Consider the following 25,292-nt stretch of genomic DNA (forward strand, 5'->3'; position numbering starts at 1 on the left):
TCCCACTACCCACCAACCCCGCTCTCTCTGGTGTGGTCCATCTCTCTCACTGCACCACCCTTCTCTTTTGGGGTAAGAGCTGGGCAGCACAGATAAACAAATGTGAAACCTGACTGAGCCACCACTAACAGTAAGATGGCGAAGGTTCCTTTAGCGTTTCAGAGCTCTTTGACAGGTGACATTGAAAGGTACGTCTAAACTTGAAAGGATCGCGTTGGTCCTCTCCATCTCCTGCTACACTGATCCTGTACACACACAACGTGTCGGGAAGAAAGACACTTGAACAGTGAATTAACACAGAAAATCTAGGGCACAGCCACCAATCACCTCCCTTTGGCAACACATATTTCAGGGCTGGAAGCCCCCATTCTAAACATCCCCAGCACCAGGCATGTATATTGCACACAGTCACTGCACTCAAACTTGACATGAGACTTTTTAATTGAAAGACCAATCTGACATGGATGTTCCTCTGACAGTTAAAATTGCCTCTGGTTTGAACAAAAGCACTTGAAATGTTACACCGAACTCATTACACCTTTTCTGCATAAAGAAGTTAATAGTTAAAACAAGTTAAGACAGAAGAGAATCTTAATGTACAATATTATTAGAATGATATAAAGAAACATTCTCATTTTCTGCTGAGACTAAAAGTGTAAGAACTGATACAATGGAAAAGTGGGATTCGAAATAGAATTATTTCCTGGGAAGGGGGAAAAAAATAATACCTACTACCTTGTGCAGTCTCGCAAAATGAGAGGCTTTAGTTCCTGTGAAATTAATAAATGCAGTCACTAATGCACTGGAATAAAGTACAGTCGGAATGTCTTGCAGCGGAAAAACAAGTGCATCTGTGTACATCAACAACGCGAAGCACCCTGATTCCTGGCAAGTCAAGGAATATTTTAAATCTTATATTTTAGAGGAAATCGAATCTTGACTAACCACTGCAATTTATGTCATTTTAAATAAGATATATTTGAATAAGTATATTTTTCATGCCCTAAAAAGACTGATGTCTTCTTTCATCGGCTCATCCTGTGACACACTTGAGTAGGTAGGTATATTGATTTTTTTTTCTTTTTCTGATGGCAATGAAGTGTAAATGGAAAATATCAGACTTGGCAATCACTTAAACCATGTGAAAATTTCAGAGTGAAGGCTATTAGAGTCACTTTGTGATCTCCCCAGATGACCAGAGGGGGGGGAGGAGGGGAAAAACATTTCTACATTTCTTCAGATCCTTTTCGTGACAGCTAAGGAGAATAACATTCTTTCTAATACGCCAGTTTTCGTCTCTGGTTGAGAATAACCTCCGTGCTTTCTTATGTCACTGGCTGGGAGAAGATGAAAGAGCCAGCCTTGTGTAAATGGCTTTGTCTAACCATCAGTCTTTAGCTCTGCATGGCAGCTGTACTGTTGACATTAGCTTGTGCACTGGGTGAAATTGAAGTGAGTTAAATGTGACCTTGGCTTAGTTGTTGAAGTAGAAATGAACTCTACTGGGAGTGAAAAAAAAAATAAGACCAGTTTCTCTAACTTCATTTTTTCTTTAATGAGTTTAACAGCACTCTTAGGATTTGGTACATTTTACAAAAATGCTTTATTTCCTTTTCTCTTTTATACTGAGTAATCAGCGTGTAGTTAGGTTAGCTTGCCCTTTTGTTATGAAATCCTTGCACGGGGTATTTAAATGCCACATTTTTAAAAATAAAGAGACACAATTATTTAGTCACAGTTTCCATCTGATTCATCATCAGCCCGTAAATATAGCCTAAAACTATCCATGCCTGTTTGTCCTCTGACTCCAATCATCGGTACTGGACCATGGGGACATTTTTTAAATATCCAGTGTTTCTGATAATACTGCATTGTCCATGCTTGCAATCACTAAACAACCTGCTGGAGACCCTCGTGAGAACAGGTGACAGGTCAGACCAGAACACTGGGATTTTTGAGTTTTTTCCTAATATAAAAGCAGGCAGTTTTAATATCCAGAGATTACAGGGATGATGCTATCATTCAGTGGAAATAATTGTAAAAATCCTTAGAGTTTTAATCCTTGTTTGACGAAACTTCATTCACATATATGTGGACAGATGCAGACACATATTTAATATGTGTCTATGTCTCCTCCTGTGTACAGGTGGATGTGGTCTTTGTAGGTACAAGTTGCTTTCTTGCAATCATACATGAGCAACAACTGAGTCTTTCAAGCTCAGTGACTGTCATCAAGATGTTCAAAACAACCAGAAAAGGACCTGAACTTTGCCATCTAGGATCTGAATATACCCTGATTTCCTTCCTAAATGCAGACCTTCCTAAAAATGGCTTCTACCCTATGCTAGACTCACCACCATGGACCACCCTGACACCACCATGGACCACCCTGAAGCCTGCCTTTCGGAATTCTTTTTTTTTTCTTCTTAAAACATTTATTTTTTTTAAGTTCATTAATTTATAAAAGTTTCCATTTCCGCCCCTCCTCCCAACACCCTCCCACTTCCCCCACTCCCTCTCCATCCCTAAGAGCAGTCAGGGTTTCCTGCCCTGTGGGAAGTTCCTCCCCCCTCCCTCCAGGTCCAGGAAGGTGAGCCTCCAAACAGACTGGATCCCAAAAATCCAGTATATGCAGAGGAAACAAGTCCCAGTGTCATTGTCAATGGCTTTTCAGAAAGACCCCGTCCCAGCCACATTCAGAGAATCCGGCCACATTCAGAGAATCTGGTTGGATCACATCCTCGTTCAGACCCAGTTCAACTGGCCTTGGTGAACTCTCATTAGATCAGTCCCCTTGTATCAGTGGGTGAACGCACTCCTCATGGTCCTGCCTTTCTTGTTCATGTTCTCCCTCCTTCTGCTCCTCATTTAGACCTTGGGGGCTCAGTTAGTGCTCCAATGTGGGTCTCTGTCTCAATCTCCATCCATCAACGGGTGAAGGTTCCCTCTGGTCTTGCATTCTTTGCTCATGTTCTCTTTCCTTCTGCTTCTTGTTTGGACCTAGGAAGTTAAGCCCAGTGTTCCAATGTGGATCTCTGTCTCTATCTCCATTCATCGCCAGATGAAGGTTCTATGGTGATACACAAAATATTCATCAGTATGATTATGGGCCAAGGCCGGTTCAGGCACCCTCTCCTCTGTCCAGACAACAATCTGTGGAACTCTCCGTGGACCTGGGATCCCCTTTATAATCAAGTCTCTTGTAAATCCTAAAATGACTCCCTTAGTTGAGATATATACTTCCCTGATCCCATATCCATCCTTCCTCCCTCCCCCCATCCCAGTCCCCCGAGCTTTTCCCATTCCTCCCCTACTCCCTTCTCTCTAACCCTCTCCCCTTCCAACAACCCCCCACCCTCCCCCCCATGCACCCGAGGTTGCGTGGTACTCTTGTCTACTTCCAATCTCCAGGAGGATAACTACATGATTTTCTTCAGGTTCACCTTCTTATTTAGCTTCTCTAGGATCACGAATAAAAGACGCAAAGGCCTTTAATTATGGCTAGAATCCACATATGAGTGAATACATACCATATTCCTCTTTTTGGGTCTGGGTTACCTCACTCAGTAAAGCGTTTTCTATGTCCATCCATTTGCATGTAAAATTCAAGATGTCATTGTTTTTTACCGCTGAGTAAAACTCTAATGTATATATGTTCCACACCCTTTTTAACCACTCTTCTATTGAGGGGCACTTAGGTTGTTTCCAGGTTCTGGCTATTACAAATAGTGCTGCTATGAACATAGTTGAACAAATGCTTTTGTGGTATGATAGGGCATCTCTTAGGTATATTCCCAAGAGTGGAATTGCTGGGTCTTGAGGGAGGTTGACTCCCATTTTCCTGAGAAACTGCCACACTGATTTCCACAGTGGCTGCACAAGTTTGCATTCCCACCAACAATGGATGAGAGTTCCCCTCTCTCCACATCCTCTCCAGCATAGGCTATCTTTGGTGCTTTTGACTTTAGCTAATCTGACCGGTGTAAAATGGTATCTCATAGTTGTCTTGATTTGCATTTCCCTGATTGCTAAGGATGTTGAGCATGACCTTAAGTGTCTTTTGGTCATTCGAAGTTCTTCTGTTGAGAATTCTCTGTTCAGATCAGCACCCCATTTTTTAATTGGGTTAATTAGAGTTTTAGTGTCTAGTTTCTTGAGTTCTTTATAAATTTTGGAGATCAGGCCTTTGTCTGATGAGGGGTTGAAGATCTTCTCCCATTCCGAAGGTAGCCTTTTTGTCTTACTGACGGTGCCCTTTGCTTTACAGAAGCTTCTCAGTTTCAGGAGGTCCCATTTATTCATTGATACTCTTATTGTCTGTGCTACTGGAGTTCTACCTATGAAATGGTCTCCTGTGCCTATGTCTTGTACACTACTTCCCACTTTCTCTTCTATCTGGTTCAAAGTGGTCAGATTAATGTTGAGGTCTTTAATCCATTTGGACTTGAGTTTTGTGTATGGTGATAGATATGGATCTACTTTCATTCTTCTACAGGTTGACATCCAGTTATGCCAGCACCATTTGTTAAAGATGCTTTCCTTCTTCCATTGTATACCTTTAGCCCCCTTGTCGAAAATCAAGTGTTCATAGGTTTGCAAGGCTCATTATGCCCATGCCATAATACTGTTGTGGGCTTATCTTATAAAGGATAAGAAAAGAAATTGATAATAATTGATGTGTAGGAGGCAATCTGCAAACACGAGTTCCTCTTCTGGTCTCAGTCAGTGGAGAGGGCCTGAAATCAACTCAGATCATCAGGGTAGCCTGATGTTTGCTGTTTTTTCATCCACACCTCACTGTGGGCTCCTAGATGTTTTTATAAATCTTTATTCATCTGCTTCTCCCTCATCGCCCTCATTTGGAACTATACAGAATTATGAAGGCCTACTAATAATAAACATATTTTCCAGTTACTTTTTTGTGTCATTATAATGAAACTTATCACTAATTTCCCTTATTCAATGACATCTACAGAAAAGAAAGATACATGTGCCTTACAATTTAAGGTACATTAAACATTTATGTATATATTTTGAAAGTAAGATATTTGGATAAAAATAGATGTATATGAGTGTATATATCTTAAATCTGCCATGGATATTTTGCTTTTGGTGGTGGATAATTCATAAAATTATACTTGGTAGTGAAGATGCAAAATGCAGGTAAATTTTCTGTAGGGGTAAGCCATTGTACTTACTTAACATGACAAGAGTCACCAAAGCCACCATGACACAGGTTCTATGTCACTAGAAGGATTCAGAGAAGGAAGCCTGTAGTTCGACCTGTGATGATGATAATACAAGGAACAGAGACAAACCCAAGCCAACCATGGGAAAAGAGACCTTTTTAAAATAGAAAACCAGACACAAACTTCTGAGCAGCCTCCATAGAAGAATGAATGACACAGCTTGTTTCCTTTCTCTAACAGGGAGATGTGTCAAAGGGCTAAAGTGATGGCCACCAGGAAAGCAGACTCAAGAATGGTGTCCAGGGCTTTAGAAGGGGCTAGTTAGGGTGCCTACCTGCTTCCCAGTATGCACCAAAGTTTTGCACTCCCAGAAGGAAAACAAGAATTGAATATAAGCCATCTGTTTTGTATGAACAATCTGGGCACAGAAATATACTCATATCTTCTAGAATTATGAAACTCTCCTAAAATTCAAATATCTAAATGCCAGCAGTGACCACGCTTGTAAGTAGGACTTGGTAAGGAAAATAGGTCACTAACTAATTTATTCAAGTATTATTACACATTATGGTGATACTGTCATTCCTAAGGGTTCTTCTGAATAGTAACCTGGTCACCTCCCAGTATAAAAATCACGTGTCTTAGAAGCATAATCAAATTGATGTATACATAGCAAAATCTGCTGTGGATTGCCAAGTATTAATCAGAATAATGACCCACACAATTATTTTCTATTTACATTAGAACCAGGACAATGTAATCATTGCTTTTCACTACAACAGCGTAAGATACTCTGGAAAGGAGTAAGCAAGACTTGCATACTTTGCCTTTAATTCCTCTTCACTTGCTTTGATGTACCAAGTTTTAAAATAAATGCAGCCAGAACCCTGAACAGGTAGTGGTCAAGTGTGTTGAGATTTGTGAAGCGACAAAGAAGAGGCCTCCAGAATCTATACTGTTGGTGAAGTTGCTGCAGTATCATCAAATCTGGAAAGCTATAAGATTCAAGCATCCGTAGTTGACAGTGCATACAAGATATACAGACAAGCATGCACTGCTAATGGTCACTAAACAAAGAAGTCAGCTATTACCTACGGGATGGCATAAATAAAGACAGTAGATTAATACTTAGTTCTATAAAAGATAGCTGATCAGAACGTCTCAATTTACACTTAGGTGACACTGATTGGGGGAGAACACTTAAATCCCAGCCTTGAGGCATTTACAGGCCCTGGTGGAAGCATAGACATGCCATGTGTGTGTACTTCATCAGAAAGTACAAGTATCTCACCAAATGACTATCCAAACCTGACCTGCACAAAAACAACGCCAAAAGACATGATGAAGCGGAATGGAGAAAGTCCAAAACGTCTCAACCCTACACAAAGAGCCATAGAGAATTAAGAAATGTTGTGTGTGGGAGACTAGTCTCCCCAGAGAAAAGCATACCAATTGCTTATCTAATACCAAAAGGTCAGCCTAGAAGTCATACATACCAGTATCATTATACAGACTGAGGAGGTTATACTTCAAAGTGTGTGTGTATGTAAGTATGCAGTAACAATGCAAAAAGAGGACATGAAATTTAAAAGAGAGCAAGGAAGGTTATATGCAAGTACTTAGAAGGAAGAAAGGGAAAGGGAAAATGTTGTAATTATATTATAATCTCAAAAAAGTGGAAAAGAAAGAAGAAAGGATGGAAGGGAGGAAGGAAGGAAGGAAGGGAGGTACGGAGGGAGGGAGGGAAGGAGGGAGAGAGGAAGGAAGGGAGGGAAGAAAGAAGGAAGGAGAAAGATACATACACAACACTGTTGAAAAAGCTCCAAAAACAAGTTTCAACTTTAAGCATTTTGCTTTGTGTAGTTCAGTAAATCATTCGGCCTCTGGGTTTTTGTTTTCTCGCTTGGGAAACATTATAGAAATGTGCTTAAGTTATAGTTTCAAAATTGTTAAAAACTAGATGAGTTAGCTGTGGTGTCCAATTTAAAAAAATAATACCAAGTTTCTAGGGCATCTGAAATACTAAGAATATTTTTATTTTGCAAGTTCTGCACTGGCCGATAAAGGCCGTTAAAGATCCCTCCTTTTGGTTAGAATTACCCTGTAAATAGTCTGATCAGTAGCTGGTGGTGGACAGCAAAGGAAAAGTCGGCAGACTGTGAGTGCCTTTTTTGTTGAAATGTACTTGTTTTTACAGTTTCAGCTCTTTTTGTTTAGAGCATTCAACACCAGTTCGCAGTGAGTTTCTGACTTGAAACAGACCTGAATAAAGCCACCAAACATGAGCCCCCCAAGTCACTGGCTTCAAACTATTGGAAAAGCTGTTCTGTAATTACAGATTCATCAGTGAAGAGTTATAAATGTACTCCTCAAAACATCTCATGAGTATTTTAAAAATTAGCAATGAACCTGACTGGACAGAGAGTTTGTGCTATAAGACATCACAAGGTGTCTAAAAAACACAAGGTCAGTCTGAGAGAAATGATGCATGGGTATTAATTAGGTCTAAGGAAAGTGCAGAGTCTAGTGAAGGGATTATTGTTTCTGTTCTGGAACACAAGGAGCTGGTTATTATGCAACAAATAATTGTGCTTAGTATAAAATAAAACGTAATGGCATACAGCTCCTGAATCTGCTCAAGGCAGATTTGAACGGCACTGTGCTTTTTAAAGGCCCGTGAGAATGCATACGAAAGGATTAAATCCCTGAGTATTCCAACTTGAATCCCCATTTAACTCTGTTAATCAAACAGATGAAAACTAGAACATTGTAATTTATCCAAGTCATTGCAGGAAAAAGACACATGCAAATGATGATTGGGACTTTGGATAGTATTATGTATGCCTAAGCTGTCTCTACATTTTTGTGGATTGCTAATGCTAAAGCTCTAGAACGATGAAAAACTTTGCAATAGGGTATTTTGAGGGAAACTACTTTAGGAAGCATAAACGAGCCCACTGCTGGTGCCATGGAATCCCAGGCAAATGTTATTGTGGTAAAACATATCGAAGCAGCTTATATTTTTCTACTGCTCTTTCTTTTTGTAATGATTTTGCTATTTACTTGCGCTCATATCTTTTGCTAACGGGTAATCTTGGAGGTAAAGTCTATTTCTAAATATTCCACAAGGGCTCGGTGGGAAGGTGCTGTAAAAAAAAAGTCAAGTGAGAAACACATACTTCTTCATGTTATCTCGTTTTACTTCATTTCCTAATCCATCAGCTGAGAAATACTAGGGAAGCTAACTCCTGAGCAGAAAGTTCCACCAGCATTTTTCATGATTCCTTGCATGTTTCATGATGCTCAATCTTCAAGGATGTCCTCAAGACCATTTTGGGAAAGAATGGAATAAGTCATCGCATATTCCAGACCAACTCGGGATCACCATGGTTTTCAAATATGTCCACTGCTGTACAAGAAACTTGGATGAAAGTATTCCAAATAATAAAATCAAATGTCAATAGAAGTAAAATAAATCCAAGTAAGATAGCTTGCTGTTTACTAAATTAATAAACTTACATCTGCTAGCCAAGATATATCCTAGTAGGCCATACCCAGCTAGGCCTCATCAGGTATTTATGACCACATAGATAATGCATTCATGGAAGACATTATCTTCGACATCATGACAAATTACCCAATAATACATTTAAGCTGTCTTTCCAGATTGGTTATGGAATTTTATATGTTCTGCATCTCCATTTTTCCTATGGTTAGTTCAGTATCATGAATCCTCAGAAGATAATACTGATATAAATAAATTTCCCCAACAACTGTCATTGCGGTTGTTGTATCCGAGTCCTATGACAAAGAAGAAAACAGCCAGAAGTCTTAGAGAGAGATCCATGTCTTCGGTTCTCCTGAAAAAAACTGCCATTGCCTCAAATTTAAATAGCCTTGACTTTTATCACTCTGATTTTCTCATGTACTGACCTGTAACTGCTCAAATTTAGAGCATATGCAATATATTTTGCATTTTTATTGTAAATAGTAAATGTGGTCTTCCTAGGTTGAAACAAGTTTAGAATACATCAATAAAAGTATATAACTTCCTTAAAACACTTTCGAAAGCAAGGTTCAAAAACACTCTGAAAATTTGTACACAGACAAAAATGAAAGATAAATGGAAGATACGAATGCTGCTCCTGAAAGGCATGATAGTGTGGGAAGTGAGCTCAACAGAGGAAGAAACAGACTCTAGTCTGTCTGTGGGGCTCGGTCCCCAGTGCAGGGAGCTCCTGCATGCTCTCCTGAGGCTGAGCAATTCACCATGCTTCATATGAAATAATTCGAGTTTACTACAATTCTGATACAGTGTATATTGGTTTCCAAAGGCAACTCTTTCTGTAATTTTCTAAAACATTTTGCATGTATAGTCACAATTTCTCCCAAGTCCTCTTTAAAGTTTGTTTTATATTTGAAATTTTTCCAAGTTTTATACTTGAGTGGTCTGTTCATATCATTTCCATCGCCCTGACTCCTTCACTCCTTCCTAAAGGCATGATATATTCTTCTTATTTATATAGTTGAATAATTATGTAACATGTGTTACATATATGTAAATACAACCTGCGGAGTCCATTCAGTGTTGCTTATGTTTACATGTGTTTAGGACTGATGGCTTTGGATTAGGTAAGCTATCGGGTCTTTTCCTAGAGAAGAATGATTTGTCTCCTTTAGTACCTGTTCCTGTAGCTATTCATCTAGGGAAGGGGCTCTGTGAGATTTTGCTGCATTTTAAACACTTATTCTTAAACCCACAAATAAGTGTAGCTCTCACCCCTCACCAAAGAAACTTCTTTTAAAACAAATTATTATGGAAATTCAAAACTGAGAACAAGCGGCCATCAGTGCCCAACCACAAGGGACACCTCTACAACATAACCTTCTATACTTACACTTTAGGCTCAGGTAACACAGAGGAAGTGAGATGGGAAGGGCAGTCAGGGCCAGGGGGCCAAGATGGATGTTCCTCAGTGTTTTGTTAAACATCACAGTCTGGAATTTGAAGCTTGAGTCTGTTATTAGATAAATAGTCTCAACTTCAGAGAAGTCAAGGACGAGAAAATTACCGTTATTAGCTATCACCAAGCAAGATTGTAGAAATGTAAAGAAATTATTAGAGGTAAGACATCTGTATGGAATGTATACATATGTGTGTGTGTGTGTGTGTGTGTGTGTGTGTGTGTAAACTCAATTAGTATTTTATGAACAAATATGCCTTAAGCACATTTTCAAAAACAATATGAAGCATAATTCATTTATGTCAGACTTCTAATCTAAAAATGTTAATGTCTCCTGAATCATATTCATTCTATAGCACAGTTAATATCTTCATATGAAATTTCTAGAAGGTTTTAAGTATTATTGTGTTTTGCTTCACTATCGTAAAAGTATTATTAAATGTGCATACCAGCAAGTCACTGTAGTCTTGAGAACCTACTATCTCAGATACATTTTAAACTTCACCCCCAATCCATCCTTTTTACTTTCCTCTATTATCAAAGGAAAAGCCCTTATCTTCTTCTCCAAGCTGGATGTTTTCATTCATGCTATATATCAATAAGCTTTTTCATTTATAGGAGATTTTTTGCAATCAAATCCTCCATTTTCCAGCTGTTTCTTACTACTGAGTCACCATCTTCAGAATATAAACATATTCTCCACACAGGAAGGAAAAAGCAATATTTGCCTGACATCTCTAGAACATCCAGAGTTTGAAAAATACATTCATTGCAAGTACACATGGATCATTCTCCAGAGAAGCCATTTGATGAATCTCAAAGGAAGAAATTACTAAGATAAAAGTCTTAAGTTGCCCAAGGCATTTTCTCCATCCACAGTGGAATGAAGCTAGAAAGCAGTATTAGAAAGATGATATAAGTGTGGGAATTGGAATATGCTTTTATAATAAATGGATCAAAACAGAAAATGTGAGGAAAATCGGAAAATTCTCTGAGTTGACCGCAAGTGAAAATACAACATTAAAGAGACTACAGAATATGCACTCAAGATTAGGAAAGCCAGGAGCCAGATGACACATACATGCAGTTCCAGCGTGTGTAGGTACGGCAGAAGTAGATACTGAGTTCAAGGCCAATCTGAGCCAAGAGAAAGAGAGAGAGAGAGAGAGAGAGAGAGAGAGAGAGAGAGAGAGAGAGAAAGAAAAAAGATAAGGATGGTTATTTGTGAAAAGAAAACAAAAGACTATTGGTAATCACTAATTATTAATTCATTGTTATTTATGCTTGCTTTGGTTTCTGTTTACTCAAGGCTACACGGCTACGTTTAGGACATTTTCCATGTTGATATTTCTAAACATCATTCATTTACTCTCACTTCAATACCATGGAAATAAATATCAATTAATTTATCAGTTGTAGTGTTGGCTAGCTTTATTATAGTTTACAATTATTCAGAGAATAATATAGGCAATGAGGCCATGAATACGCTCTACATACATCCAGTGTAAATGATATTTGAGGTACTTAATCAAACTGCTGAATCATAAAGTACGCACATAACCAAATTCAGTAGATAATAAAAATTGGTTTTCAAATTTTGTTAAAGTAATTTGCATTCGTATTAGCAATGCATTTTGAAGTTGACACTTCCGTGATTTATGCCAATCAAAAGGATGTGAAATGGTGTCACATTGTGATTTTTATTTTAATTTTCTTGTTTTCTTAAAGAATATTAGTATCTTTTAAAATATTTCAGATCCATTCTTATTTTATCTCCTGAATGAGGAGGTCTAGCGAGAAATTTTCAAAGCTATTATGTTATTTACAGGGAGTGGATTTAATAAAAAAATGCATTCTATAAATGCATTTTATAAAACTCTCAAACGTATAAAACTCTCAAAAAAGATTAAAAAAATATATGAGAAATAATGGAGCAAGAAAACGGATTAGTAAGAATAGAGGGAACAAGAGAAGGTAATGAGGGACTGAATTTTGTCTAACTACACTATAAGCATACACGAAATGCCACATGAAGGCCATTATGTATAATTGATATGTACTAATTAAAATTTGAAGCCTGACGTGGTAGCTCAGTGTTTAAAGTTTAAAGGTTCTGGTGCTCCTATAGCTCGGTTACCAGAACCCACGTGAGGCAGCCACAGCTACTGCTGGCTCCAGCTCCAAAGCCTCTGATGTCCTCTTCTGTTCCTGTTGGTTGCATGTGCTTATGCATACGTATCTGCATGAAGACACACACACACAGACAACACACAAAGAATCTTTAAAAGAATCTTTAAAAAACAAAAATGATGATATCTACTTCCTTGTCTTTTTCTTACAGATGCAGTTATTGAACAAGCTCACTATCCTAATAGCCACTTATATTTCTCATATTTTCCTTCAAAGTTTGATTTTTTTGCTCACCTTCAGATATTTGTGAATTTAAGAATTTTGAATTTTTTTATTTATTTTATTGAGCTATACATTTTTCTCTTCTCTCCCTTCCTCTCCCCTTCCTGTCAACCCTCTCCCATGGTCTCTATACTCCCAATTTACTCAAGAGATCTTGTCTTTTTCTACTTCCCATGTAGTTTAGATCCATGTATGCCTCTCTTAGGCTCCTCATTGTGGTCTAAGTTCTCTGTGATTGTGATTTGTAAGCGTAAGTTCATAGGATATTTGTCTTTCTGGGTCTGGGTTGTTTCACTCAATATGATGTTTTCTAAATCCATGCATTTATCAGCAAATCTTAAGATGTCATTATTTTTTCTGCTGTGTAGTACTCCATTGTGTAAATGTACCACATTTTAATGCACTCAGAGATATCTATTCGGCTTGAGGTGTTTTTTTATTTAACAAATAACTTATAATGATATTTTCTTAAGACAGTTGCATACCTTTGAATTTCACACTGAATACCAATCCATCTGGAGCTTCTGACTGTTTGTAGTATAAAGTTGTAATTCATCTTCTCACAAAAATAAATCTATTGTTATTTAAATACTAAAGTATCACTTCTAAGTGACCAGTAAGTATTTCTGATTTGGGGACTAATAATTCTACTCAATATTACCTACCCATTTATAATTTCTATTCCTATTAAATATTTTTTCTATCTTTAAAATATTTATTGTGTGTGCATGTATGAAGATTTCTTTCTTTTTCTCTCTCTCTTTCTCTGTGTGTGTATGTATGTGTGTGTATGTGTGTAGGTGTGTGTTGGTGAGTGCAGGTATAAGGATGACACAGTATACACATGAAGCTCCGAAGGCTACCTTAGATGTTTGTCCTATTTGAGATCTCTGTGTTGTTCTCAGTGAAATATATGCAGCTAGCTGCCCATGAACATCTTAGAATGCCCCTGCTTCTGGTAATGCCATGGTTTGTTTTAAATATATATACTTCAACTTGATCTCCTTTAGGAGATCCTATTGTTGTTGTTTTAACTTCTTAAGTGATGGCAGAAGTCATAAAAATAATCCCACACTAGTTCAGAATTATGAATAATAAAGGGTCATTTATTTGGGGGAGACTTACAGATCATTTGCAACGTTGAAGCAACCAACTTTGGATAAGGCCTAGCATAACTGACAGACCATTTTCAGAGGCAGGAAATTTTTCAGAACTCTCTTACCCTGTCTTGTCAAGATTTGACCGTCTTTTTCCTTGTGTCTTGCTTATCCATTTCTGGATACTATCTACTTGGTCAGTGGTTGAGGTATGGGCAATTCCTTGCCCAAAGGTCAATTGTGCCGAGCAGAAAACGAACTCTGAGTGAAGTGTTTTTGGTGCTCAACATTGTCAATGGTACAGAAAAACTTTGGGTGACTGTATAGGCAGTGAAATGTCTTTGTCAGTTCTAGAGTTCTGGAAGTTACTTACAATGCACTTTCTGTTTACTTAGGTAATAGTATATCTTTTGGAGTCTTTGATGGAGTTGAAAAATAGATAGATACAGTTTTCCTTAGTTATGATAAAAGATAAAGTAAATAGAAATAATGTAACTGCAATTCTTGCTTGGCCACTGTATTTTTTTAATATGTATTATTACTATGTTAAAGCCTTCCTTTTTGTTTAAACAGAAAATGGGAAATTGTGTGGGAGGTTCTTCTGTCTGTGTGTTACTTTTATTGGTTAATGAATAAAAAATTGCTTTGGACCTTTAGCAGGGCAGAACTTAGGTAGGGGCAGGAGACGTCGCTAAACACTGGGAGAAAGAAAGGTACAGTCAGAGGAAGCCATGAAGCTGCAGCCGGAGACAAAGTGCTGAAACTTTGTTGGTAGGCCACGACCTCATGGTGATGCACAGATTATTAGAAATGGGATAAATTAATATGTAAGAGTTAGCCAATAAGAAGCTAAAGCTAATGGGCCAAGCAGTGTTTTTAATTAATACAGTTTCTGTGTGGTTATTTGGGGGCTAAGCGGCCTTCTCACTACATGGAAGTTCCATGATAAGTATCAAAGTTGAATTTAAAAATTCTTTCTTGGGACTTTAGCCAGACTTGTTTGTAAATTTCAGCATTCATAGGGAAATTCTCACTACAATCCCTTTTAGTCATGAGTAACATTAATCTTCCCACTAATTTGGGTTCTCTTTTATGTCTTGCCGTCATGTTAATGCCTTTCTCCAAATCAGAGAAACATATTTCTAGGTACCTTATTTTATATTGCTACTAAGAGTGATATTTATTAAACTACACTATATTGCTTCATTTGTAACTAGTATTGTATAATATCTGGAGAAATATTTCAGTGCTCTCATGTTTTCTAATTATTTAACACAAAGACTTTGGCTTTTCTAAAACAACAGAATATATGTTATCAGTGAATGACAATCACTTGTTTCTTCTTTTCGATTTTTTGCCCCTTTCTCCCTTTTCCCTCAAGTTATATCTGTGCCTGAGGGTTGTCACAACAATAAACTGCAAGGATAGTACCTTAAAACCACAGAAATTTATTCTCTTCTGGGATAGTATGTTGTGAGGTTTTATTCTTCCAATAGCTTTTGGGGTACTGGACTTAGAGGTGTGGTCTTCTGTCCATGGATGGCTTTTAAGAGAGAGGAGGTGTTGGGGACCGATGCCCCCACATAAACTGTTTTTTTTCTCTCTGGACCTGCATGGAGGTGCAGGAATAATTGAGACACAGTTCACACAGCAATGTCGGAAGGGAGTAGCAATATTAAAGTAGTAATAGGTTCACTATTAGTAGTAGATAAGGTTCACTCTCAACCAACCATCACTTCATCTTGAGATCCTTCATTATGACAACTACAAAGGATTCATTCTAGGAATTCAGACGAATATGAGTTTGGAGGAACATTATTCAACCTATTGATCTTAAAATTTCTACCATTGCATATTTTTCTCTCACCATAAGTACTGTGGGTGATTCTAGGAACGATTATTCAATTACCAAGAAAAATAAATGAGAAAAGAACTCAATATCGGGATTCAAAGTCATCACTATCATGTAATTAGGAACACAATTCCACCTGAAATATCTTAGGGTAATGCCCCTGAGAAAGTACAGATGAGTTCTTTAATCCACCAGCTTCCATTTCTCCTAGGTTAGAGGATGTTAATCCCCTTGTATTTATGTTAACAATTGGATCAAATAGAAAATTAAGTTTTATACAGGTGAAAGCTATTAGGGAAGCATATGTTGTGTCCAGGAAGACACTTCAAATATTCTCCAAAGATAGCACTCTGCTAACTGGTTCATTTCAGGCAAAATTAAGATGTCTGAGGAAGGGAAGGTGATCAACATTGCAAGTCACCTTGCCAGCCTTGTAGCTGAAAAATTTGTCTATGGTGGATTCTGTCTGATAGAATTTATCATGAACCTAAAGTTCTGTGGTCACTGTAACCACTCACTTTGGTTCTTACACCTACATCTTTCTCAAATTCCCTTGTCTCCAATTTTCTATAGTTGTTTCTTTCAAAGCTTATCCATTTGCGATTCCCTCGATTCCAAGTCCCTGTAGCCAAGGCTTTAAATTATAATGTTATAAGAAACACTTCTTTCCACTGCAATAAATAGCATCAGTCTTAAGTTTTAGCACCATGAATCAACAATGATGTAAGTAGGCTGCAGAATGCTCATAGACCACTACTTTCTAGTGTTAACATATCTGTCTATTTGCTTCTGAACCAAGGCTGTCTAATATTGGTTATATGACTATCCTTTTTACTTATATAAAGCCAGCAGTTTATGCTGAAGGAGAATCATTGATAATTCGAAAGAAATTATATGAGGACACTACTTAGCACAGATTAATTATTCTTACGGATATCTTGCTTTTAATACTAAAAATAGAAAGCATTTTTTGTTGTATTATGTACAGTTACTGTAGCCAACTGACATTAAGACTATGGACCTACTAAGACCCAATTCGTGACAAGTGGGTTTAATGAAAAAATCAGCTAGCTTTAAATGATCTGTTCAGTAGAAAATGGCAAGTAGAACTAGCACATGAAATAGTACTTTCAAGTGGGAAGAAACTCTCTTACACAAGCCTTATTTTATAGCAGAATTATAGAACACAATGCTCCCTCTCTCTCCTATTGGAGTTTATTATATTCCAGAGACAAATTTAGCTACCTTGGTCGTAACCAACCAGTGTCTGAAACAGTTTCCTATTATCTATATCAAGATGTCTTCAAACCCCCTATACAGTATAGGTTACTCTTAAACTCACCATCCTCCTGTTTGGCTTCCTAAGTGATAGGATTATAAGTGTGCACCACAATTCTGATCCTTGTATTATATTATTAGCTCCACTGTGTGATCTAATCAGCAAGAGAGCTTAGAATCCAACCTAATCCTGTTGCAGAATTCTCTCCTGTTTTTGGCCCCATTCAAACCAACTGTTTCTCAATACACCCCAAAATCAAGTCACTAAAATACTACTAAATATAATGATCCTAAAACTGAAGTGGTATTATAAATACATTGTCTCTCTAATCCAAAAAGCTTTACCAAGGACAAAGGATGGCATGTGAAAAAAAAACAAAAACAAAAACAAAAAAAAACCTCCAATGAGTTATACTATCTTTGGAAAGAATTTCTTGGTTTGCAAAGGCAGACCCATAAAACTGCCATTACTGGCCACCAAGTTACTACTTATGTATCAGCAAATGGTGCAGAGTATGTGTCCTTTCCTGTTCTCCAGAAGTGTTTAGAAGTGTTTGTAATGTGGTAAGTGAATCATATTATTTTCAGTATGATGGAGAGGAAAATCAACTCAACTCTGAAGGTAGAGAGTGAACATGTATGTCTGAAACAATGTGCCTCTGAAACTCGCTAAGAAGATGACTAGAGAGGAACACATTTCCTATATCTAATCCATGGAACAACTGCCAAAGAATGAATGATAATTGTGATATGCACTCTGAGATATTGTTTCAAATACATTGTAGGTCAGTGGAGTTTGTAATTTCAGGGTGTTCACTTGGCCCTCCTTATCATAAAGCCTATTAATGCAAAGGACAGAAAACAGCTTTCAATTTCTTCAACATTCTAAGTATATCTTTCCAAGTATGCAGTGGGGGGGCTGAAACACATGGTCACTTAGATCATGCCTGTCCATGTACATGCCTCCATTATTCTGATCTCCCGTCACAAATTTTATCTAGGAATCTCTTTGTGCAGCCCTCAGTTAAGCAACTGAGACTACATGACATCAGGTCTATTTAAACAGAAGGGAAAAGAATGTCAAAAATGTCATATACCTGTCGAAGTATGTAACATTTCTTAACTCAGTTCTCCTTTAGTTGTTGCTAAGTTATGTAATAGCACAGAACAGAAACCTCAGTGGTAGGCTCTGTTTTACATTTCAGTAGTTGTCTTTACTTTTTACCATGCCGCTGCTCTGTTTGTTTCTACTTATATGATCCATGGGATGCTTGACTGCCCATCTTTGTAACACTTGGGAATTACATAGGCTATCACTACTCATCCACATTTGTAAAGTCATGTTGATGTTCCCTTTATTAAATGTAATCATATCCATTTTGTAATATTGGTTACTTCTGCCAATCCAGAATTTAAAATTTGTGCCATTATTCCTACTGTTACTAAAGAAACAGTATAACACCTTGAGCAGATCTCAACTCCAGTCTAAAGAGGATAGACATCAACAAAGTTTGAAAGAACAAGAAAATAAAGAGCCACATCATCACTAGTTACACACAAGCACTTGGAGTCTGAACCTTTTCAGACTTTGTAAAAAGAAAGATATAAAATTCTTTAGAAACCCTGTCTCCTCTATAGAAGATGAAAAAACAAAAGACATATTAGCTCCCATCCTTAGTGAGGCAAAGCATAGCAAGTCATGTGTTTAGTCATAATAAATGCCTAAGGAAAAAGGGAATAGGTCCATAGTTCAGCTAAGGTGAAACATATACAAGTTGTATCAATGAAAAGCTTGTTACCACAGTGATGACTATAGGACAAGGTTGTAAGCCAGTGCTAGGGAAGATACCGTTCAGACTGGTAGATTGATTTCAACTTTTAAAATCCTCATTTTAGGTTTCGTATCTGATACTTCTAGGAGGCACAGTTCTTGCCTGTCAAATTCAACAACCTGAATTCTATTTCTCCGGCTTTCATAAGTGGAACATTATTACATAATGTGTTGAATAAAGTGAAATTATGAGCTCTTGTTTCTTGAAACCACCTATGAAAGGAAGTTGAAATTAAGGCTTGTCTTAACTAGGGTTTTCTATTGTTGTGAATAGACATCATGACCATGGCAGCTCTTACAAAGAAAATGTCCAATTGGCATGGTGCATTTAGAGTTTCAGAAGTTCAGTCCATTGTCATCACGACAGGGAGCATGGTGGTGCAGGTAGACATGGTACTGGAACTGAGAGCGCTACATCTTGCAGGCAACAGAAAGTTGACTGTAATACTTGCTAGTGTCCTCAGCATTGGAAACCTCAAAGTCCATTTCCACAGTGACACACTTCCTCCAACTCCAACAAAGCTACACCTTCGAATAGTGCCAATCCCTGTGAAATTATGGGGACCAATTACATTCAAACTACCGAAAGCTTTTAGATAAAAATATGCATCCAAAGAGCCTATCAATTTCCCCTACCACATTGCTGTAGGTAACACCAGCAACAGGCTATGCTAAACTGAAATTTCTGTTTGTTTGTTTGTTTTCTTCTTGGGTTTTTTTTTGAGATAGCATCTTGATATGTGACCCTAGATGATGTTGTACTTAGTATCTACATCAGGCTGGCCTCCAACTTATGGTGACCCTCCTGCCTCTGCATCTCTGAGTGCTGCAAATATCGGCGTGATCAACCATGCCTAGTTCAGAAACTAAGGTCTTGACTTGCATGTTTTTGGCACAGAAAGCATGTGGTTTTGGATTTCAATACAAATGAACCCATAAATAGAAAGTCTTTAAATCCATTTTGCATTTTTCCTTTTCTTTCTATGACAACAAGGTGAAACTGGAAAAGCATTATTATGGCCTACTTACAATGGCAAATCTGTCCAGTAAGGGTGCCAATTGTTAGGAGCATCAATCCTTGAGAAACACAGACTTTTATCTCTCTCCCTACTCAAGCCTCATAACAGTACAGCAAGATGACTCATTAAGCCAGGTCCTAAAGACGGCCAAAAACTAGCAAGAAGAACTGAGAGATTCCTTTCAGGTCAAAAAGCTCCAGGGCTCAAGTCCTTCTCCAGATTATTGCATTGCTTTGATTTCCAGAGAAGTTACTCCTTAAACTTAAGTTTTAAGTTTTTTTTTTAAAAAAAATCCTTTACATTTTAAAATCCATTTAGTTTTTTTGTCGTATTCTGTACTGTGAGAGTTTTCCCTGAGAAGTCAAGCTGCCACGCTGTCACAGTGGAAATGTCTAGAGCATAAAGATTTCTTTTATCAGAGTAAAGTCTGCCTCAAGTATACTAATCCCAGAAACCTGTTTGTCTTTGCCCATCAATAGTGCCAATGTTGACACAAGAATTTACAGAAAGCACTATTGTTTTCTTTTGCACATATTACCACACTAATTTTTCAGCACTTGCTCACTTGAACCATCCTAGCCTCTGCTCTCCACCATACCATCACAGTGCTGGTTCAAGCTCTTTACCATTTCTCTCCTGGACCAGTGAGATGGCTTAATAAATAATGCCATATTTTTATATCTCCTTAAACCTGTTCTCCAAGTTGTGGTCACAGCAGTATTGTGACATCCAAACCATATTCCTATTTTTTTGTAATTCACTTTTTTTAATTAATTAAAAAAATCTTTTCTCATTTTATATACCAATCCTAGTTCCCATGACCTCCTGCTTCCTCCATCTCCCCTACCCCCATCCACTCCTTGGAAAGGGTAAGGCTTCCAATGAGGAAGTCTTACATGAGGAGTCTAGCACATTGCTTTGAAGCAAAACCAAGGACCTCCCCAATGTATCTAGGCTAAGCAACATATTCCTACAAAGAGAATGAGCTCCATATAAACAGTTCAAGCAGTAGGGATAAATCTTGGTCCCACTGCCAGTGTCCCCACAGATTGCCCCAGCCGTATAACTATCACCCATATTCAGAGGGCCTAGTTTGGTCTGATGTTGCTTTCCCTGCTGTCAGTACAGATCCAGTGAGCTCCCATTAGCTCAGGTAAGATATTTCAGTGGAAATCCTCATCATTGTCTTGACCCCTTTGCTCATACTATCACTTCTTCCTCCCTTTGACAGGGCTTTGGGAGCCCAATCCAGTGCTTTGCTATAGATCTCTGCATCTGTTTACATCAGTTGCTGTGTGAAGGTTCTATAATGACAATTAAGGCAGTCATCAATCTGATGATAGGGTAAGGCCAATTCAGGCACCATCTCCACTATGGCTTAGGGTCTTAGCTGGGGTCGTCCTTGTAGATTCAAAAGAATTTCCCTAGTGCCAAGTTTCTTGCTAGTCCTGTAACAGCTCCCTCAATCAAGGTATCTTTCCTTGCTCTCCCTCTCTATCCTTCCCTCATCTCAAACATCCTGTTCCCTCATGTTCTCCCCCTCCCTCCCCTTCTTGCCTCCTTCTTCCCTTCTGCCTTCCCTTCTTCCCCACTCCCAGGCTCCCAATTTTCTAAGGAGACCTTGTCTATTTCTCCGTCCCAGGGGGATCAATTATAATTCTCTTAAGATTCTTCTTGTTATCTAGCTTCTCTAGGATTTTGGACTATAGGCTGGTTACCTTTTGCTTTAAATATAACAACCACTTATAAGTGAGTACACACTGTATTTGTCTTCCTGGTTTTAGGTTACCTCACTCAGGATATTTTTTTCTAGTTCCATCCATTTGAATGCAAATTTCAAGAGGTCATTGTTTTTTAGAGCTAAGTAATACTCCATTGTGTAAATGTACCACATGTTTTTAGGTTCTGGCTATTAAAAAATAATGTTGTTATGAACATAGTTGAGTAAATGTCCTTGTAATATCATTGATATCCTTTGAGTATATGCCCAAGAGTGGTATTGTTGGATTTGGAGGTAAATTGATTCCCAGTTTTCTGAGAAGCAGACATACTGATTTCCAAAATGGCTGTACAAGTTTGCACTCTCATCAGCAATAGAGGTGTGTTCCCCTTACTCCATATCCTCTCCAGCATAAGCTTTCATCAGTGTTTTTAATCTTAGCCAATCTGACTGATGTAAGATGCTATTTCAGAGTTATTTTGATTTGTATTTCACTGATGGCTACAGATAGTAGCAGTTCCTTAAGTGTCTTTCAGACATTTGAGATTCTTCTGTTGAGAATTCACTCTTTAGATCTGTATCCCAGTTTTATTTTTATTTTTTAAGAGATGAACCCCATTTTTAGGTTGGATTATTTGGTATTTTGATGTCTAGTTTTTTGAGTTCTTTATATATTTTGGAGATAAGTCCTCTACCTGGTGTTGGGTTGGTAAAGTTCTTTTCTATCGATGTGATTCATCATATGAATAAACTGAAAGAAAAAAAACATATGATTATTGACTGAGATTTCTGTCCTATCCAGTCCCTTTATGTTAGCCACATCACCTACAGCTGTTTAGTCCCAAATAAACACACAGAGGTCTACATTAATCATAAACTGGTTGGCCTATTAACTGAGTCTTCTTGTTAATACATTATAACTTATATTAACACATAATTCTTGTCTATGCTAGTCATGTGGCTTGGTAACTGTTTCAGTGAGGCAGTCACATCTTGCTTGCTCTGTGTCTGGTTTCTTCTGTATCTGGGTGATGACTGCAGACTGACTCTCTTCTCAAAATTCTCCTGTTCTCCTTGACCTACCTCTGCTTTCTGCCTGGTTGCCCTCCCCCTATACATCCTGCCTGGCTACTAATCAGCATTTTATTAAACAAGTACAAGAAACAAATCTTTACAAGGTAAAACTATTGTCCCACAGCACTTCCTGCCCCCCCCTTTTTTCAAAACAAGAACTCTGAATTGAATCTCCCTTGTTTAGCTTTCTTCCTGACCATTATCCATACAACTTGTAACCAACACTCTAAACAAAGAAATATATCCATAGTCCATGTTTTGGGAATGTGGGCATAGTTTTCCTGCTGATTGGTGGTACTGATAATCTTACAGAAACCTAAAGAAAATTTAAAATTATGATCAAATGCCGACTGAAGTGTCCTGTGAGTCTTGATTATCTCAGGCAGCAGTCTTGAATCTGTTCTCTGTTCTGAATGTAGAATTCAAACATCTGGACCGTTTGTTCCTATTGGAGATTCCTCAGGGGCATCTTCCTTGATTTAACCTGATTTTTGAATCCACAGCCTCTCATTTTCTGTGGAAACAAAAGCAAAGCCTCTTCTCCAAAGTAATATATCTTTTGACTTATATTTTTAAGTCAAGGTGTTTTCAAAATATATATGTTTTGAATAATCCAGCAGCATTTATAATCAAATACCTTTTAGCAGCTTTTGCTTCTTCCTCAGCCAAAAAATAATTTAAAGACAGCACAATAACATGCAGTATTCAGACTCTCTGTATATTTTTCATCTTTATGTGGCTTTATTTTTAGCTCTATTTCTTTTATTTTTATTTTTGATTTGGGGTTTTTTGAGAGTAGGTTACTCTGTGTATCTTTGCCTGTCACGGCAGTCACTCTGTAGACTAGGTTATCCTTGAACTCACAGAGATCTGCCTGACTCTGCCTGGCAAGTGCTTGGATTAAAGGTGTGTGCCACAACACCTTGAACTCACAGAGATCTGCCTGCTTCTGCCTCCCTAGTGTTGAGATTAAAGGTGTGTGCCAACACACCCAACTACTCTCTTTTTTTAGTTTAAGGACTTTATCCTTTTTCTTTTCTTTCACAAGCCTACCTATATTTTTAAACATGCTGTAAACCATTTAGAGGTTTTCTTCATCTTTGAATCTATCTTTAATGTATACTTCTCTTTTTCTGACCACATGAGTCGTTAATTTGCTAAGTAATATGGCTAGGACTAAAGCTGTGACTTTGACGACTGGAGTCTAGCCTCATGGCAGAGGTACTGGCTGAAGTCATGTTTATTGCCACAACTCTATGGAGTTTTAAGGTCTCTGACACCCCCAAGAAGCATGTTGTTGGCAATTTATAAACACCATTTAAATGTTTGGTGGCGGGGCCTCTTAAAAGTTTCACAGCTTAGCTGAGTCAGGAAGCCTTTCTTAAATGAGATGTGCTTTCCCCTAGCACAGAAAGCAAACTGGAAAAATTGCTGCTACCTAGAGCCCGTGCTTAATGCGGTTATTTTGTGCCTAGGGTTACTTCCCAAGCTCTCTCAGGTTTTCTGTGGATGCAGTTGTCCACATGCCGGACACCATTTGTTGACCGAGGTTTCTGTCCTACCCAGTCCCTTTGTATTAGCCAAGTCACCCACAGCTGTTTAGTCCCAAACAAATACATAGAGGTCTACATTAATCATAAACTGATTGACCTATTAGCTCAGGCTTCTTATTAACTCTTATAACGTATCTTAGCCCATAAAATCTGTTTTAGCCACGTGGCTTGGCACCTTTTTCAGTGAGGCAGTCACATCTTGCTTGCTCTGTGTCTGTCTTCCTTTGTGTCTGGGTGACAACTGCAGACTGATTCTTTCTCTTCCCAGAATTCTTCTGCTCTCCTTGCCCTGCCTCTACTTTCGGCCTGATTTCCCCACCTATACTTCCTGCCTGGCTTCTGACCAATCAGCATTTTATTAAGCAAGTACAAGAAACAAATCTATACAGAGTAAAACCATTGTCCCACAGCATATGACCACCTCGTTAGATGCCGAAAAAGCAGTCAACAAAATCCAACACCTCTTCATTATAAAGTCTTGGAGATATCAGGAATACAAGGAATGTATCTAAACATAATAAAAGTAAAATACAGTCAACTGACAGCCAACATCAAATTAAATGGAGAGAAACTCAAGGTGATTCCACTAAAATCAGGAACAAGACAAAGCTGTCCACTTTCTCCACACACATTCAATATAGTACTTGAAGTTCTAGTTAAAGCAATAAGGCAGCAAAAGGAGTTCAAGAGGATATTAATTGGATAGGATTATATCAAACTTTTGCTATTTGCAGATGATATGATAGTATACTTAAGTGACCCCAAAAATCCAATGAGGGAACTCCTACAGCTGATTAACATCTTCAGTAATGTGGAAGGATACAAGATCAAATTTAAAAAAATCAGTAGCCCTTCATATACAAATGATAAAGTGGCTGAGAAAGAAATCAGAAAAGTATCACTATTTATGATAGCCACAAATAACATAAAATATCTTATGGTAACACTAACCAAAGAAGTGAACGAGCTGTACTGTAAGAACTTTAAGTCTTTGGAGAAAGAAACTGGAGAATATATCTATCTCATATGCTCTTGGATAAGTAGGATCAACAAATAAAAATGGCAATCCTACCAAAAGCAATCAACAGATTCAATGCAACCCCATCAAAATCCCAACACAAGTCTTCACAGACCCCAAAAGAACAATACTCAACTTCATACAGAAAAACAAAAAACCCAAACAATAGCCAAAAGGATCCTGTACAATAAAGGAACTTCTGGAGGCAGTAACATCCCTGACCTCAATCCCTATTATACAATATTAGTTATGAAAACAGCTTGGTATTGGCATAAAAACAGACAG

Source organism: Myodes glareolus, chromosome 12 (genome assembly GCF_982192425.1).
Source record: "Myodes glareolus chromosome 12, mMyoGla1.1, whole genome shotgun sequence".
Taxonomy (NCBI): domain Eukaryota; kingdom Metazoa; phylum Chordata; class Mammalia; order Rodentia; family Cricetidae; genus Myodes; species Myodes glareolus.